General features: G+C 39.3%; 1 pseudogene; it reads right to left on the reverse strand.

The window, feature by feature from the left end:
* Positions 1–387: 387 nt before the first annotated feature.
* LOC118842431 lies at positions 388–977 on the reverse strand (annotated as a pseudogene).
* Between the last annotated feature and the right edge of the window lie 5,126 nt (positions 978–6,103).

A 6,103-nucleotide genomic window follows, 5' to 3' on the forward strand; every position in this document is an offset into this window, starting at 1 on the left:
AATTGGGTGTTGGCCTTAACTTACTCTTGTGAAAATCACCAATGGAAGCTCAGAGGGTAGCAGTGTTTTCTTAAATGGACAGGGAGCTGTGCAGGGGGAAATGCCAAGGAGCATCTGGACAAACATGGTCTCAGACACTACTCTGGCTTTGGACTTGACTGAAACAGCAGATTATTTGCCTTTCAGTTTGAGCACTGTCAAGATTTACCTCTGTTTAAATGATAGATATTAAATTAATGAGTTATACTAGTCCAAGTTAAACAGTGGACCCCAAATGGTTACATTATACAAGCTGCGAGGTTTTTAAACTTGTGACAAGGGACAGAAGATAATTTTTCTACTCATTAGAAGGAAATCCTCACCTAAGCTTCAGTGAGTCACAAGCATTTAAAACCCATGAACCTTCAACTGGTTACCCTTAGCCAGTCTAACATCCATGAAGAACTGGCTGGCATATGTTCTTGCTCTAGTAACCCTGTAGCTGAATTACTTCTCCATATTCTGGATGCTCAATTGCAGTATCCTTGTAGGTAAATTTCTTTTTGAAGACCTTCGCTCTTGTTGTTCAGACCTGTCCTACTCTTTGTGACCCCATTTGGGGTTTTCTTGGCAAAGATAGTGGAATGGTTTGTCATTTCCTTCTCCAGGTCATTTTATAGATGGGGAAACTGAGGTAAATAGGCTTTAGTGACTTGCCCAGGGTCACACTATTAGTGAGTGTTTGAGGCCAGATATGAACTCAGGAAGAGTCTTCCTGGCAAGCTATTGACGGGACCCTTAGCCCTCCATGCTTTCCTTAGTTTTTATTTATCATAATCATCAGCTATCCCTCGGATAGTAGTGACCGTCTTCCTGCCTCTCTGTTGAATTATTAAATGACTATAAACCCCAGTTCTAGCAGAAAGCAGGTCATCACCCTTATTTACATCATCAAAAGGGCCAAAAGAGTAGAGATTCTGGATAGTGACATGCCACATGATTCTTTTACCTCAGTGGAAACAACCTGCAGAAAGAGATGGTGGGAGAAGTAGGGAAAGAAGTAGTGGGAAGTGAGAGGGTTCAAGGAGGATACTTGGCAGCAGCTCAGTGACTGGATGAGATGCATCTTGAAGGAAGAGAGGTGTTATATGAGGTGGAGGTGAGGGAGCAGTGCATTTAAGGTGTGATGGGTGGCCAGTGAAAAGACACTGAGAGGGAAATAAGAGCATTATATGTGAATAACAGAGAGGTCATCTTGACTGGATTACTAAGTGAGAAAGGTGGAGTCATTTCCATTAAGGCTAGAAAGATTGAAATTAGGTTGTTAGGGACTATTAAAGCTAAACAGAAGAATCTGTGTTTTAATCTAGCAAAAATAAGGCATCAGTGATCTTTAATTAATGGGTGAGAGACATGGTCAAATTTATGCTTAAAGAAATTCATTTTACTAACATTGTGCAGGATAGATTGGTAGGAGAGATTTAAGGCAAGGAAACCAATTAGGAGGTTGTATAATAATCTAGATGAGAGGAATGAGGGCCAGGTAGGTGGTGAGTAGAGAGAAGGGACTGGATCAGAGATGTTATAGAAATAAAAATCACAAGATTTGGCAACTGATTGGTATGTGGGATGAGAGAGAGTAAGGGGTTGAAGAGAATGCTGAGGAGATCCGAAGGACAGTGACGCTTTTGACAGAAATTTAAAAGCTGTTGGGGAAGGAATAATAATTTAGTTTGAACATGCTAAGTTTGCAATATCTCTGGGACATCTACAGTTATGCCTTCCACACCATGGAATTGATGGAAGATTGTCTGACCCTGATTTGTCTGCCTACTTGACCTCTTTTTGGATTGTTCCTTTCTTCTTGACTGGATTCCAAGAGCTCTTGGCTTAGGAGAAAGAGGCAGAGACAGGTCCCGTGGAGCAATGGATGAATTTCAGAATTTGAGGAGTACAGACTCCCAGAGCTAAAAGAGACCGTAGTAAGTATGCAATTCACCCCCTTCCCAAAGCAGAAATTGTCTTTGCAACATCCCCTGCAATGATCACAATCTCTGTATAGTCTGTCTCCCAGGTCTAGAATAAACTCATTACTTACTTCCCCCTCTTAGAATTCCTGGCTTACTTCAGGACTCAGCACAGGTACTGCATCCTATAGGATGCCTGTCCAATTTATGGTACCTTTCTACCCCCCCACCCCCCGCCAAATTCTTATTTTTATTTTTCTCCCTTTAGAATATAAATTCCTCGAAGGCAGGTAGTGTTTTAACTCTGCTGCATTGGATAACAGAGTACCTGGCATGTAGTAGGTGCTTAATAAATGTTTGTTGATTAATTGTTAAAAGACCTCTAGTGATGAGGACCTTAGTACTTCCTGAGACCATTCATTCCACTTCTTGGAATCATAGGGTATAGATTTGGAGCTAGAAGGAACTTTAGAGTCCATCGAGTCCAATTCTCTCATTTCATAGATGAAGAAACCAAGGTAAACAGAGGCTAAGTGAGTTTCCCAAGGTCATGTAGCTGGTAAACACTTGAGACAGGAATAGAGCTCAGTTCTTCCTGAATTCGAATCTAGCATTCTATCCACAGTACTACTTACTTACTTACTTCAAGAAAGGAAAGACTAAAGTGGCTTTGTATTCAATGAATTAAAAATAAAAGTTGAGCAGATGGATTTCTGATTTTATTCAACTCCGTATTTATAAAGCGCTTAGGTATTGAGGTGAAAAAGGTGAAAAACTACCTAATTCCTACTTTCCGGGAACTTAAAATCTAATTGGGGAATAGGATTTGCACATAAAAACACATAAAACATGGTAGGGTATGATAGAGGATGCTAAATGCTAGAGGAAAATGCTAGAGGAAAATTTCATAAGTGAGGGTTCACTTCCATCTAGGGAAACCAGGGAGGGCTTCCAGGAGGAGGTAGCACCTGATTCAGACCTTAAATACAAACCTGTTGCTTCCACAGAATGCAAGCAGGGATCATTTTGTTCTATATGTATATGCTCAGTGCTGAGTACAGTGCCTGGCACTGAAGTAATCATTGATCGATGGATGAATGAGGGGGTAGATTTATTCATTTATTCATTCACGGTAGCTAGGTGGCATAGTGCACAGAATTCTAGGCCTAGATTCCACAAGATCTGAGTTTAAATGCTGCTTCAGACATTTTCTAGCTTAGGCAAGTCGCTTAACCTCCATTTGCCTTCGTTTTCTCACCTATAAAATGGGCTAATAATAGCACCTACCTCCTAGGGTTGTTGAGAGGATCAAATGAAAACATATTTGTAAAGTGTTTAGCACATTCCTTAGCACATAATAGATGCTATATAAATCCTACCTATTATTATGATGATCATTATTATTCAGAGAGGGACAATGGCCTCTACTACTTTTATAACCTACGTAGGACTTAGCACAGAACTGGACATACCATAGGTACCCAGGAAATGTTTGTCAATGAATTTACTACTTCTTTGTTGTTTGATGGCAAATGCCCCTTCTTTTGAGCCCTATGGACTTTACAGCCTCTTTCTGAACATTATCTCTATAAAAAGGATTTTAACATGTCCGTAATATCTGAAATGATACATGTCTTCACTTTGTACTGAGGTGTGTATATTATAGCAGTTTCCTAGTTGAATTGGTTGGTGATTTTAGAGTGAAATAGCATTTTTCCCAGTGTTCCTGCAGTTACCTTTCCAGTAAAAACAAACAATAATTCCCTTTGTCTTTTATTGTCAACCCTCTGTTATAACTTAGCAGCTGGTACATTTTCAGCTGTATAGTAAAAAATACTTGTCTTATTGTTTGGGTAATATCAGCAACCCAAAAAGAGTTACTGTACTGTATAAGTAATCATAACAATGGCAAATTGGAAGTTAGGAGTAAAATGTGCTTCATTCATGACTCAAAATATAATTCAGAGCCTTCCACTCTACTCCTTTCTTCTGTGCTCTCCTTCATTTAGACATAAATAGCTCCCAGTAGGTAGTTTAGACTTAAATTGGACCTGAGAAGCTTTAAAAAGATGAAACCGTGGCAAGGAACATCAGTCAAAATGGATTTTTTATAAATGCTCCTTTCTTTACAAAAAATTTCTTTCCTTACTTCCTTCTTCTGTCTTCCTTCCTCCTTTCTTCCTTCCTTCTTCCATTTTCCTTCCTCCTTCCTTCCTTCCTTCCTTCCTTCCTTCCTTCCTTCCTTCCTTCCTTCCTTCCTTCCTTTCTTCCTTTCTTCTTCCTTCTTTCCTTCCTTCTTTAAGAAAACAGTTAAAGATTTAGCCTTTTTCAGCAATGCCAGGACCTAAAACAATTCCAAGGGACTCATGATTGAAAACACTGTCCACATCCAGAGAGGGAACTGTGGAGTCTGAATGCAGAGCGAAGCAGACTATTTTCTTTTTTGTTTTGTTTTGTTTTTATTTTTCTTTCTTGTGGTTTCTCGCAGTCATTATAATTCTTCTGTGCGAGAATAATGTGAAAAATTTAGTAGGGATGTATGTGTAGAGCCTATATCAGACTGCAGGCCATCTTGGGGAGGAAGGAGGAGAAAATGTAAAACTTGTGGAAGTAGGTGTTGAAAACTAAAAAGAAAGAAAGAAAGAAGGGACGGAGGGAGGGAGGAAGGAAGGAAAGAAGGAAGGAAGGAAGGGAGGAAGGAAGGAAGGTTTTACTAATAATAGAGGTAGTGTGGTATGGAGGAAAGATAATTGAACATTGGATGAGGAAGATGTGGACTTGAACCCCAAATTCTATCTCTTTCTTGCTATTGAATCATCAGCAAATCTAAGTCTTTGGCTATGGGATTTAGAGTGGAAGAGACCCAAGTTGCTATCTACACCAGTCACTTCAAGTTGCAGATCAGGAAACTGAGGCCCAGAGAGGTTGTCACTTAATTAAGGTAAGTAAATGGTAAGTATAAAGAGACATTGAAATCCCAATCTTCTAACTCCAGATTCAGCTCTCATTCTACTACACTTATCCATGCCTCTTTTTCCTTAGGATATTGCAGATTTTTCCATTCCCAGTATAAATTCAAAGTGGATGTTTCATACTTATCTCACACTTAAATATCCAAAATAGAAGTCATTTTCTTTCTCACAAACATGCTCCTCTTGAAAGTATCCCTTTTCCTGTGTGAAATCTTTTTACCTTTCAATCATTCACAATCAGTCTTCGTATCAGGTCAGTTGCTAAACCTTACTATTTTTATCTCCACATTTCTGTAATAAATGATGATGATGACAATACCTAGCATTTTATCATGCTTCAGAGTTTGGAAGATGCTTTACAAATATTATTTCATTTGATTGTCACAATAATTCTAGGAAATAGGTCTTATTATAATCCCCATTTTATAGATGAGGGCACAGGCTGTGAGAAGTTAAATGCTTTGCCCCGGTTCTAGCTAGTATTTGAGGCAGGATTCAAACTCCAATTTTCCTGACTTCAAGTATAAGGTTAGCTACTACCCCCACCTTGCCTCTATTCATCCCCTTTTCTCTACTCCCATAGCCACCACCATATTTCAGGTCCCAATGGTTCTTGTCTAAACTATTGCAGTGGTCTCCTCATTGGTCTTCTTGCCTCAGGTCTCTACCCCCTTCAATTCATCTTCCACACAGCTGGCAAAGTGATTTTCCTAAATGTAGGTCTGGTTCTGCTATCATCTTACTCAATAAATTCCAGTGGCTTCCTATTACCTTTGGGTTCAAATATAAATTCCTTTTTCTGGCAATTTATGCTCTTCACAACTTAGTCCTAGACTCCCTCTTGCAGCTTTATTGCATATTATTCTTCTACATACATTCTATGGTCCAGAAAAACAGGTCTTCTGGCTTTATTTCATACAAGAATTTTCATTTTGTCCCCACCTGCCTTTGAACTGACTGTCCCAATGTTTAGAATGTAGTTTTGTCCACCTCTTCATCTTTAGAATACCTAGTTCCCTTCAAGATCCAACTTAAGTGTCATCTTCTGAATTCAGCCCTTCCTGACCAATCCACCACCTCTCCCCTACCAGCTTCTACTGTCTTCCTCATCTTTAGCAATGCCAGGTTACTACAGATTTGTTTTGTGTGTTTTAGGGTTAGAGCTACTAGGATGATGCAATCCTA

Source organism: Trichosurus vulpecula, chromosome 3, assembly GCF_011100635.1.
Source record: "Trichosurus vulpecula isolate mTriVul1 chromosome 3, mTriVul1.pri, whole genome shotgun sequence".
Classification (NCBI taxonomy): Eukaryota; Metazoa; Chordata; class Mammalia; order Diprotodontia; family Phalangeridae; genus Trichosurus; species Trichosurus vulpecula.